The sequence below is a fragment of the Urocitellus parryii genome, assembly GCF_045843805.1.
Source record: "Urocitellus parryii isolate mUroPar1 chromosome 13 unlocalized genomic scaffold, mUroPar1.hap1 SUPER_13_unloc_1, whole genome shotgun sequence".
NCBI classification, from domain to species: Eukaryota; Metazoa; Chordata; class Mammalia; order Rodentia; family Sciuridae; genus Urocitellus; species Urocitellus parryii.
Genome location: NW_027551761.1, coordinates 1347118 through 1360076, shown reverse-complemented (window position 1 = coordinate 1360076; position 12959 = coordinate 1347118). Strand labels below are relative to the sequence as shown.

The 12959-nt window shown below is 39.6% G+C and overlaps 1 pseudogene; it reads right to left on the bottom strand.

The window, feature by feature from the left end:
* Window positions 1-6840: 6840 nt before the first annotated feature.
* On the bottom strand, window positions 6841-9866 carry LOC144251291 (C2 domain-containing protein 2 pseudogene; annotated as a pseudogene).
* Between the last annotated feature and the right edge of the window lie 3093 nt (window positions 9867-12959).

Sequence of the window (12959 nt, the reverse complement as noted above, 5' to 3'; positions counted from 1 at the left end):
AGTATTGTGTACAACTATTTAAAAAAATAAAAAAGAAACATCAGATTTACAATATACTTTAGATCTAACGGACTTAACAAACATCTTCAAAATACTCCATCCAACAGTTACAAAATACACATTATTTTCTTCAGCACAAAAAAATGTTTTCCAAAGTAGACTATATATTATACCAAGGAGCAACTCTTACCGAAGTTTTTTCAATAAAATAATTTCTTGTATTTTATCTGATCACAATGAAAAGAAACTAGAAATAACTGCAGAAATTACACAATCACATGTAGATTGAACAACACTATTAAATGAACAGCAGATTATAGAAGAAATCAGATGGAAAATTTTTTAAACTCCTTGAATCAAATGAAATGGAACCACAACATACCAGAACAGGAAAAGCAGTGCTAATAGGCAAATTTATAGCAATGAGTGCCTAAGTCATAAAAATAGAACTAAAATCAATAACATTTTCTTATAAAAACAAAAACCAAATCCAAACTCCATGGAAGGAAAGAAATAGTAAAGATCACAGAAGAAATGAATGAATTAAAGGCTAAACGAATAATACAAAGCCTCAATAAAACAAAGAGTTGGTTCTTTGAAATAATAATATTGACAATCCCTTAAACTGTTAAAGAGAAAGAGAAGGCTCAAAGAAGTAAAATTAGACTTAAAAAGGAGTCTTAACAACAGTGAAATTCAAAGGATCATTAAGGAAAATTTTGAAAAACTCTATGCCCAATAAATTAGAAAATCCAGAAGAAATGGAAAAATATACATTTCTATACACATATAAATTACCAAATTCAACAAAGAGGATATAAAATACCTAACTAGATTGATGACAAGTAATGAGAATGAAGCAGTAATAAAATTTTTCTGATTAAAAGGAAAAAAGAGATCTGGGGTTATGGCTCAACGGTAGAGCGCTCGTCTAGCATATGTGAGGCGCTGGAATCAATTCTCGGCACTATGTAAGAATAAATAAATAAAATGAAGGTCTTGAGTTCAATGACAACTAAAAAATAAATATTAAAAAAAGGAAAAAAGAAATGACGATCCTAGGACCAGATGGAATCATTGCTGAATTTTACCTAATTTTTAAAAGTACTAACACGAATGCTGCTCAAACTAATTCATAAAACAGGGAAAGGAAGCTTCCAAACTCATTCTACGAAGCCAGTATTACCCTGCTAAGAAAACCTATAAAGGACACAACAGAAAAAGAGATCTTAAACAAACTTTAAAACAAAATCAGGAAAGTAGGTTACTATATATTGATCAAGGCATAATTCATCATAAAGATATAATTATTATAAATGCATAAGCAATAAATCTTGGAGCACCCAATTTTTAAAACCAAATGTGATTAGAGATAAATTTAAAGATATGTCAATATCTATGAGAAACACAGATATGAAAATCTTTAATAAACACTTTTAGATTTAATTAAATAACAGATTAAAAAGATAACATGACATGATTGAGTTTCTTTCATTCCAAGGATGAAAGAATGATCCAGCAAACACAAAATCAATAAATGTAATAAAGCAAATAAATAAAATCAAGGATAAAAATCACATGATTATCTCAATTGATGCCAAAAATCCTTGATGATATTCAGCATTCTCCTTATGATGAAAACCCTGAAGAAACTACATATAGTAGGATCATGTCTCAACACAGTGAAGGCTACACACCGTACTAAACCGAGAAAAGCTGAAAACACTCCCTATAAGATCAGGAACAAGATGAAGATGCTCACTCTCACTAACCTTATATAACATAGTACCAGAAATTTTATCCAAAGAAATTAGGCAAGAGAAAGTAAATATTAAAGCAAGAAGTCAAATTATCCTCATTTACTAATGATCTGTTTGTGTAACAAGATAATTGGGGAAAAAAAGCCAAAAACGACTTTTAGAACTGATAAATTCATTTAAGTAGGATTCAATATCAGTATGCAAAAATCAGTAGCTTTTGTACATACCAATAATGAGTTCTCTGAGAAAATAATCAGGAAAGTAATCTTATTAATCTTATTATAGCAATGAAGAAGGAGGAGGGAAAGGAGAAAGGGAAAAGAGGGAAGGAGGAGAAGAAGAAAAAGAAGAAGAGACACCTAAAAATAAATCTAACTAAGAATGTGAAAGTCTTCTACCATGCAAATTACAAAATATTGAAGAGAGATATTGAACAGCATATTAGAAGTTGGAAACACCTACTATGTTCATGAATCCAGAGAATTCATATTGTTAAAATGGCCATACTACCCAAAGAAATCTATAATCCACTGCAATATCCCTAAAAATACCAATGACATTTTCCAATGAAATAGAAAAAAATAATTCTAAAATTCATATGTAAGTAAAAAATATCCAGAATGAAGCAATTTTGAGCAAAAAGAGCAATGCTAGAAGCACCACAATACCTTATTTCAAATTGTATCGGAGAGCCATAGTAACAAAAACAGTATACTAGTGGCATATAAAGAGGCATGTACACCACTGGAACAGAACAGTGAACCCAGAAATAAATATAAACTGCAACCAATTATCAAAAAAATATGCCAAAATATTGGAGAAAGAACAGCCTTCTTCAACAAATGGTGCTGGGAAAACTGGATGTTCCCATGTAGAAGACTGAAATTAGATCCCTTCCTCTCACCTTGTACAAAACTCAGCTCAGGATTAAAGACCTTAATGTATGTCAGGATCCTTTGAAACTACTAAAGAGAACATAGAGAAAACACTTCAAGGTCATGGCAAAAGCAATGATTTCCAAGTGAGGACTCCAACGGCTCAGGAAATCAGAATGAGAATGAATTTGACTATATCAAATTAAAAAAAAAAAAACTTCTGCATAGCTAAGAATACAATCAGCAGAGTGAAGAGGAAACAAAAGAGAATTGGAGAAAGTCTTTGCCAGCTATCTGTCTGATAGAGGATGAATACAAGAAAAACACAACAACCAAAAAGCAAGTCATATAATAAAAATGGACCAATGACCCGAATACGTTTCTCAAAAGAAGAAATGCAAATTTCCAATAAATATAAATGAAAATGCTCAACATCTTTAGCCATCATAGATGCAAATCAAACCTAAAGGAGATTATGTCTTACCAAGTTGAGTAAGGTGGTTATTCCAGTTGGAATGGTTATTTTATATTAATATCACCAGTGAGGATGTGGAGTAAACAGAATGTTAGTAAGAATGTTGGTAAGAATGTAAATAAGTATGACATCTATGGATGTCAAACAGTAGGGATGGATCTCAGAAAATTAAAATAGAACTACCATATGACCCAGCTATGCCACTGCTTGGTATTTATTCAAAGGAAATGAAATCAGCAAATAAAAAAGACACCTGAATGACCATGTCTATTGTGACACTATTCACAATAGGTAAGATGTGGACTCAGTTGAGGTGCATCAATAAAGCAAATATAGAAAAATAATGATGGAATATTATTCAAAGAAAAAATGGATCCTGCCATTTGCAAGAAAACACTTCTTGCTAAATGAAATAATTTAGCCACAGTAAGGAAAATATTGCATGTTTTCTCTCATATGTGGAAACTAAAAAAAAACAAGAAAAGATATCCAGAAACAAGGACCATAGGTATCAGGGAGAAGGGAGGGTGAGCAAGGGTAGAAAGAAGATCAATTCATGATACATGCATGTATGGAAATGACACAGTGAAGCCCATTAATTTATGTAATTAATATGTGATTATATATGCATATATGTATATGTTTATGTACATATATGTACACACACACACACACACACACACACAGGGAAAGAGGAGATTAGGACAAAGAAACACAAGAAGGGGGACCATGTGAGGACATAGGAAAAAGATGGCATGCACAATCCAGGGAGAGAATTCTCAGAAGAAAATATCCTAATGACATCTGGATCTCAGCCTTACAACCTCCAGAACTGTGAGAAAATAAACTTCTATTGTTCAAGTGACTCTGTCACTGCACTTTGTTATGGCAGCCCAAGCTGAGTACTACACATCCCTTTTTTGCAGAGAGGAAGAGAAGGTGGACTCTGCCTTCTTCAATGGCAACCTCAGCCCCATGTCCCTGGAAGACAGGGCCCTCATGTGAGTCTGTTATTGTGTCCAACAGTACCTGGAACCATTCTCATTATTTTAATGTTTTTGATGACATAAAAGCTCTAACAAATTGAAAGCTGAATGCCATAATGGGTACAGATGGGTCAATTACAGATTGAAGAAAGTGAAGATGGGGTGGAAAACCTCTAAGGGATGCCAAAAAGTAGTAGTCAAGATAGTGAATGAACAATTTTCCAAAATCCAAATTAACACAAAACTCTATGATGAACTCTGAAATGTCAAAAATTTAAATAAGAGCAGGATCCACTTGATGATATTTAAAAATTTAACCACAAAAAATACCACAGATTACAGCCAATAAGAATGTACTCTCTGTCCATAGGGCTGGAGTTGACCCAGAGGGCTTCAGCTGACAGGAGAACAGGGAGGTGTAGTTAGTATCAGAGGAGATGTAGGGACAGACTGGCAGCAGGGGGCCCATTCAGGAATCTTCACAAACTAGTATGGAAGTATTTCAATATTGTAATAATCCACACAGCCACACTGGTTTGAGCCATGGAACACAAGCCTACGAGTACAGGTGGAATCAGTCACTCCAGAGCACTCTGACATTGACTAGAAACATTTCTAACATAGTAAACCACCACTTGAATGACTGAGTCAAAGTCAAATTAATTCTTTGTAAATTTCTGTTCCATGAAGGTCATATATTCTGATTACTGCTACTATTAATATTAATTATAGAGATGTTGTCAACTGGCTTTTGGTAATAACTTTTCCTAAAATTCAATGAAAATCAGCACAAGGAATTCTGTATCAGTACAGTATTTTTGCTATATGTTCTTTGTTCTTCTCTCTCTCTTCTCTCTCTCTCTCTCTCTCTCTCTCTCTCTCTCTCTCTCTCTCTCGTGGGAGAACTAATTTGCTATTAATACATTTGAAACTTTACAATAGGTTAACAGTCAAATGCAATCTTTAAAAACACAGTGAGGTTAAAAAGTCCCCAGCACCACATACAAACAAGCAACAAACAAATAAATAAAGCTAAATTCTAAAAAACAAAAAAAGTCACTTGATAATTTCTGAAACACCTAGGAATTTTAAAATGTGCATTTGAAAGTGGAATTCCCAATGTAGTTTTTGAATGTCTTCCTCAAAACCAGGGGAAAAAAAGTGCTTCAATTTTGGCTCTCACAAAGGGCCTTGCTCCTTGATGGCTCTATTCCCCTGAAATACATGTTGAAGGGTTAATGGAGCCTTGGAAGGCACACACCCACTTGCCCATCTGCCAGAGGTCAGGGTCACACCAGACTTTCCAATCTTACTAAAAGAACACCAGTCTCATTAAAGAGTCAAAATATGTCACTCCAGTGACAATCACTCTTCAACAAGCATGTCTGCTGGCATTATACATTCAAGAGGAGCAGAGCAACATGAAAACTGAATGACCCAAAGTATAGGCATACTGATGAGGGAAGCGGTTTGCTAGGTACACAGGGTTTTAAAAGTGTGTGCCACGCTTATCATTTTTCCTACTGGAAACCAAAAACAAGGACACTCCAAAATGTGTCCAGGAGCACTATTCACAGCAGAAATCTGAAGAGACCATAAAAAGATTTTCCCATGTTTGAACCATTTGTTATTAAATTCCCATTCCTAAAATGGGCACCTGAGATGCAAAATAATTTCTTCTAGTGCTCTACAAGTACTTGGTTTGGGCTGTAGGGAATATTTGGCAAAATAGTGTGTGTGTGTGTGTGTGTGTGTGTGTGTGTGTGTGTGTGTAGCGGGGGTGGGGGGTGGAGGGGGTGTTACCATGTTCTATGCCCTATCACTTATTGCTCACAACTTTCTGAGTCAGGTTCCCACTCTAGTCTAGTAAGTGCAGCAGACAGAAAGGAAAATTGCACATAAGCTGTTCCACTGGCATTCTGAGCTGCAGACGTGGCAGAGGAAGACTTAAGAACCATATCAGCATTTATGTTATATCCACTGGAAAGTAGGCTCAAAGTAACCATGGGAAAATGTTCAGTATAATATACACAGGACATACTCAGTGCTTGCATAACTGTTCAAGTTCTATGACTAAGGGCAAAGGCAAATGCCTTCCTATATTTGTCAAAGCATTTCAACTGCTATCGTAATTTCTTTATCAAAATTCCTGCCTGTTGGGGCTGGGGTTATGGCTCAGTAGTAGATCACTTGCCTAAGGCAGGTGAGGCCCTGGGTTTGATCCTCAGCACTACATACAAACAAACAACAAATAAATAAAGTTAAATTTAAAAAAAAAATCCAGTCTGTCCTCAGGGCCAGGTATAGTTTTTACTCCTAAGAAATAAATTAGGAGAGGTGAGCATCCACTCTGTTCATAGTGACAGCCCAGAGGGACACACTTCCCCATGACACGGTCCAGGCATGGGCCCCAAACATGTGCTGCTAGAGAACTGTGTGGGTAAAATCGAATCCTCAGCTTCCCTCCCAGGCACTGCTGAGCATGGTATTTCTCTTGCAAGGAACTCTTCTCCTAACTATTACCTCAATGCTTAGGTGGGGGCTGCAGGTTCCACTGATATTCTGGTGGCAAATTGGGCTTTGTCAGTTCTCCTTGGAGGAAGCCTCCAGCTGGAGACTTAGATTGTTCTTTCCCTTTCAAAAACTAGATTGTTGGGGAAAACCATGCTGTCCTGGTGAGGGTGCTGTCTTAGGTACCTGTACTCCAGCTGCAGGGAAGGAGGCAGGCAGGGCTCCACAGGGCCCTATTCATGGCATTCATGCTGCTCTCGTCCTAGTGCCTGGACAGTAAGTAGCTTCTTGTTCAGTAACTAAGTGAATCTCGCCCCCTTCTTCCAGGTGCCCTCATGTTGCTATAGGAACATGAGGTCACTGTGTGACTGGCTCATGCCGGGATATTTCTGCTGGTGCCACTGGAGGAAAAACAGCCTGGCATCCCACCTTAAAATTCCTCCTTTAGGATTCTTGGTAGTGCATAGCTCTGAGATGCTCAGGGAGCTCTCAGACAGCTCGTCCCATCAATCAAGTGGTGGTGGGCCACCTCATGTTGCTGCCAGGGGATTCTTCTCCAAGTCCTAGGGGTTCAGTACCTTCTCCTGGGGCTCGAGGGCATCTGGGAACTGGATTGGCTTGTCTTCCACCAGTGAACAGAGGCCACAGCTGCATCTGGGGGGGCCAGATGTGCCTCCTGGTGGGTTCTGTCCACAGAGGATGCACAGTCCTACATCGGGGCAGTGTTGTGGACCTGAGAGAGTGAGGTCTTGGAGATCCTTGAAATGATGATAGTGTTGTTCTTCCATGATGACTTGAGTTTCAGCTTTGAAGAGTCAATGAGTTGCAGAATGGCAACTTCAGTGACCTGACCAAAGCCACTCAACACCAGCAGTTCCATATCTGAAGAAGAGAACATCTTCCTGACAAGTGCACCATGGCATGAGATGGTCTGGATGAAGATGTCCTTCTTAATGACTTTCACCTTGTTGGGTGTCTTCAGGGGAGACTCAGAGCTCAGCTGGGACACCCTCCCCACATCATAGTAAAGCTTCATCTTCACTGTAGTGACAATAGTGACCACAATCCCACGCGGCATCACTATGCAATCCTTTCCTATCTTGGCAGCAGCAACAAGGGAAGGGATTTGCCAGGATTTCAGTTCACTGGGTTCTATGTAAGAAAACTCTGCAGTGACAGAGCGCAGTGTTGATCTGCTGAGCATGGGCCCACTGATCAGAAAGAAGATCTACAGCCTGGATGGCTGATTCTAGAACAGGTTGAGAGCACAGTGATCAGGGCCAACAGACCTTCTGAGGACTGCCAGTCCTCTGTAATCTGCAAGTGTAAATCCTTGGACTTTATGTTCTGCTCAAAGGTGAACTCTTCCTCCCAAATGAGGTGAGTAGTATTCTTGGCTAGGGTGCTGGTAAACCTCTCAACAGGATCATTCATCTGGGCAATGCACACAGGGTTAACGCTGCCCAAATACCAGGATCATTTAGCAGCGAGGTGCAGATGTTCTTCATCTGTGGTTTTAGTTCATGAGGTTTAGGAGGACAGGATTCTTGAGCAGTAGATGAAGTGTGCTGTAGATCTGAGCTTACTTTATGTCTGTGGGCTTGGTGCTTAGAACCACGACAGAAAGGCGGAACCCACAAAGTGGTTCAAAATATCCTTGAGGGTTTCAGATACTGCATTTGTCTCACCCACCTGGCCCTCCCCTGGTGCTTTGGACTGGATTTTAATTGTCACTTCTGGCACATGGATGCAGGACCACCTAATCTGGATGTCTTCTTTTTCTTCTTTCATGTGTAGCTCCAGCTGTAGATGAACCAAGGAGAGCTGTATGTCATACAGCTGATGTACTGAGCCCACCACTCAGGGCACTGTGCCCTGAACTGAAGTGTCTTTCCCAACACATGATAGGCCACCACCTTCTCTTGGGCTGACTGGACCACGATGGAGACTTCTCCAACTGCCAACTCCTAGAGCTGCAACCATGGGTCCTGCTAGAAGAAGACCTGCAGGGGGCCCTCCCTTTCCTTTTGGCCTCATGGTTCAGGGCAATCATCTAGGTTACCTGCCCCTGGTACCTTCAGCTGATCAGTATCAGGATCCAAGAAAGCAGTGTGTAGGACTCCCAGCACTAATCTTCTTCAGGCTCTGCCCACTGCTGGGGTTGGGGAATGGATATCCAGAATATATATAGAATGCAAAAAATTTAACACAAGAAAATCAAATAGCCCAATCAATAAATGGGCAAATTAACTAAACAGGCACTTCTCAAAAGAAGCACAAATGGACAATAATTATATGAAAAAAAGAAGTTCAACATATTTAACCATAGGGGGAATGCAATTCAACACTACATTGAGATTCCATCTCACCCAGTCAGATGGCAATCATCAAGAATGCAAAAGAAGAAATGAATGCTGGTGAAGATATGGGGGGAAATGGAACACTCACACACTACTAGTGAGAACTGAAATTAGTACAGCCCTATGGAAATCCGGATAAAGGTTCTCAGGATACTAAATATAATACTACTTATGATACAGCTATGGCATTTTTGAAAGGATTAAAGTCAGCATACTACCCTAGAGTTTATTGTTTCTTGTAAAGTGCAGCACAATAGACAAGTTTTGGAATCAGACCAGGTGTGTCTGTCAATGGACGAATGAATAAAGAAAATGTGATACACACACATACACAGACACACACTCAGACACACACACACACACACACACACACACACACACATACACACACACACAGTGGAGTATTATCCAGCCATAAAGAACAATAAAATCATGTCACTCATAAAAAAATAAATGGAATGGAGATCATAATATTAAGTAAAATAATCCAGACACAGAAAGATAAGTATTCCACAATTTCCCTCATATGTGAAATCTAGGGCTGAAAAAAGATATGTAAGTAGCAGGGAGACTTATTAGAGAAGATGACGGAAAATGGGGAAAATAGAGGGTCATAGGCATGGGTATCACTCTTGACACATTCAGAATTGGAAGTGCAGTCCCGGCTCCCACACTTTGAGAGCCCCTCCTGCTGAATTATGTACCTGGTATTATATCTAGACAACAAAGCTTTTTTAGCTCATTATGAACATTGGTGCCGGAAAAATAGGAAAAACAAAGCCATTAAAAATTCAGGTGCTGGAGAGTATTAGTCAAATTCCCACCACTATAATAAATACCTGACATAACTAACCAATAAAGAGAAAAGGTGTATTCTGGCTCACAGATTTGGAATCCATGATTGATCAGACCAATTTTTTTTTGTCTCTGGTATTGGACAACATATTGCAGAAGGAGGGCATGGCCAAGCAAAACTACTAGTCTCAAAGCCAGGAAGAAAAGAGAGAGAGGCAGAGAATGGGGTCTTAAAATCCCCTGAAAACCTGAAGACTTCCCACTAGCTCCAATATCTAACAGGTGTTACATCAGCTCCCAAGAGCAACACCCTGGGAACCAAGCTTTTACCTCATGGACCTTTGTAATACATTGCAGATCCCAACTCTAATACATCCAAAGTACAACACTACCTCATAGTATATAATGACAGCACACTACTTTGGGATAATGCTGTTGCTGTGTTTACCCTGTGCTTAGCAATGTTTGGGGGTCTTAAAGGATGTAAAATTAGTAGATCTAGTCTGGATATGTAAACTTTGTGCCAAACTAGTTTGCTTTTTTGTTTTGGGTCTCTTTTATGCCGTCCCATTTTCATATAAGCTTCAGTTCCTATATCTTTATCTGTCAACATCTACCCTAAGATTTAATGAGCAAATCCATTTGTTTTTATGAGCATCAGGAAAAATAGGAAAAACAAAGCCATTAAAAATTCAGGGAAATAATGTCTTTTAAAAGTATTTCAACAATTAAAATCATTGCAGTCTCTACCTTTTTCCCTAAACAAGGTATGGCACATAAAAATTACATAGTGGTTGCTTATATCAATATATTATGATGTATCCAGAAATTCACATTTCTGCACTCACAGATCATCCAATAATCCAAAATATCAAATACTTTCTTTTCTGAATTATTCAGCTTTCTGTTACTGTGATAAAATACCTGTGAAAAACAGAGGAGGGAAGATTTGGGCTAATGACTTCAGAGGTCTTCATCCATAATCACAGGACTCCATGGGTTCTGGGCCTCTGGTGAGGGAGAACATTAAGGCCAGAAGGTATAGCAGAATAAAGCTGTTTACCTCATGGTCAGGAAACAGAGAGAGAGAAAGATAGAAGCACCAGGGACAAAATAAATCTTCAGAGGCACACCCCAAATGACCCACTTCCAAGGGGGCTCAACTTCCTCAAGTCTCCACTACCTCCCAATAGTGCCACCAACTGGGGACCAAGCACCTACCACTAGAGTCTTTGGGGGACATTCCAGATGCAAACTGTAATATTTTCCTAAAAGGAAATGCTAAAAGTAAGAGGTAGCTCTCACACAAGTCCTTTAAAATTGCATGCCAAGTTCACATCTTAAAATCTGGTCCTGATCAAGCAAACTGCATGTCCCTAGGTTCCACAGTGAACCCCACAGTTTGTAAAATATCAAGCAATGTATCAAAATTAAGTGGCGTAATTGTAGAAATAGGCTTAAAATCTTAAATTCTTGGCACTGTTTCTTCTGACTAAACTTATATTTTAAAAAAGTTAATTGTCACAAGGTACAGTGGCACTCATCTTTAAACCCAGCAGCTTGGGAGGCTGAGACAGGAGAATTGCAAGTTCAAAGCCTGCCTTATCAACTTAGGGAAGTCCTAAGCATCTCAGTGAGAACCTGCCTCAAAATAAAACAAACAAAGAAAAAATGAAAAGGGCTGGGGATGTGACTCAGTGGTTAAGGGGGCTGGGTTCAATTTCTGGTACAAAAAAACCCCCATAATTTGTAAATGCATACCCAAATAGACAAAATAATAAGTTTGAGTACTTTACAGTATAATGAGGGGATTATAGTTCAAAACAAATTATCATATATTTTATAAAATATACCAAACCCCACATTCTAGGGAGACCCTACACACCAGCAAGTAGAGGTTAGGGGCTTCTTTTCATCAACCCTGATGTCTAGAAACTGTTGGAGATGCTAATCACCAAAAGAGCAGAACAAAAAAATGTGAAAGGAAAACACTAAGAATGGATCCTCTTTCAAACCAAGGACAATTGCTGAAGTCACTGGGGGGCAAGAGAGACACCACTGCACACCCATTCTGGAACACAAAAGGGAAACCAGGACAGCTTCCTGGTTCTCAGCATTTCTCTTACCACAAGGCCTTGGTGGATTCTTTAGAGCATAAATGTAGCCAGCTGTTCTGGGGCCTGCCCTCTCTGCATAGTGAGTCCCTGGTGGATACTGCCTGGGTTTCTGAGAGGTCTTTCTCTGCACAATTTAAAGCTGTTACAATTAACAAAAGTCTCTGATTCTTCCCCAGTTCAATCTTACACTGAAGAATCTCCACAGCTTTCCCAGAACCAGCCCTTGCCCAACTATGTAGCGCAGTCTCAATTTTTAACCCAAACACTGCCCCCACCTGTGTGTCAGGTCCAGAACCACACCTACCTCACATCTTCTCTCCCAAACCTACTACCTTCTTCTCAACCCCAGAAGAGGACACAGAAAACAATTTGCTCTACATCCCAGGAGGAGGTATGGCCTCTCAGTCCAGCTGAAAATCAGCATGTGGAATGGCACTTGCAGAATCAACAGAAACAGAGGAAGGTTTTACTCCCTTTGCACCAAAAATCTCAGGGAGCCAATAGCCAATCAGCTCTCAGTCGTCGCCAGGGCAATCACCCCTCCCTAACCCTCAAGTCTGCCTCCATCCTTCTTAGGGATTCTAACAGCACCAAGCTCCAGGAGCGACCAGAGCAACACAGTCTAGGGAGGTTCATCACAGATGCACAGCAGCATGGCCCTCCCTGCAGATTTCAAGCATCCCAGGACTTGACACAGCCTCAGGGCAAATTCCCAAGGAAGAGTTCTGGGTGCCAGGCCAAAAATAAGCATGGCCCCTTCCTGGCTGCCTGGCCCTCAGAACTTGTTTGTGAAAGCAGCAAAGGTGTGCAGAAGGTGAGGTCCAGGTGCTCTGAAAGATTCCTCAAGGGCCCAGAGCAAGACCCAGAGAGGGATCCGGAAGATCTATCCTGAAATTCAAGAGGCACCTCAGTAAAAGTTCTGGAAAATGAAAAGGAAGATTCAGGAAGTGACTTGATGAGGCCAGGGAAGTGTGACTTAAGAAGTGACATATCTATGGGTTCAAACAAGAAACTTCTGGAAAAAAGCCTGCAAGACCATCTGAGCAGAAAGTTGATGTAGATCAATGAGGGCATAATCCC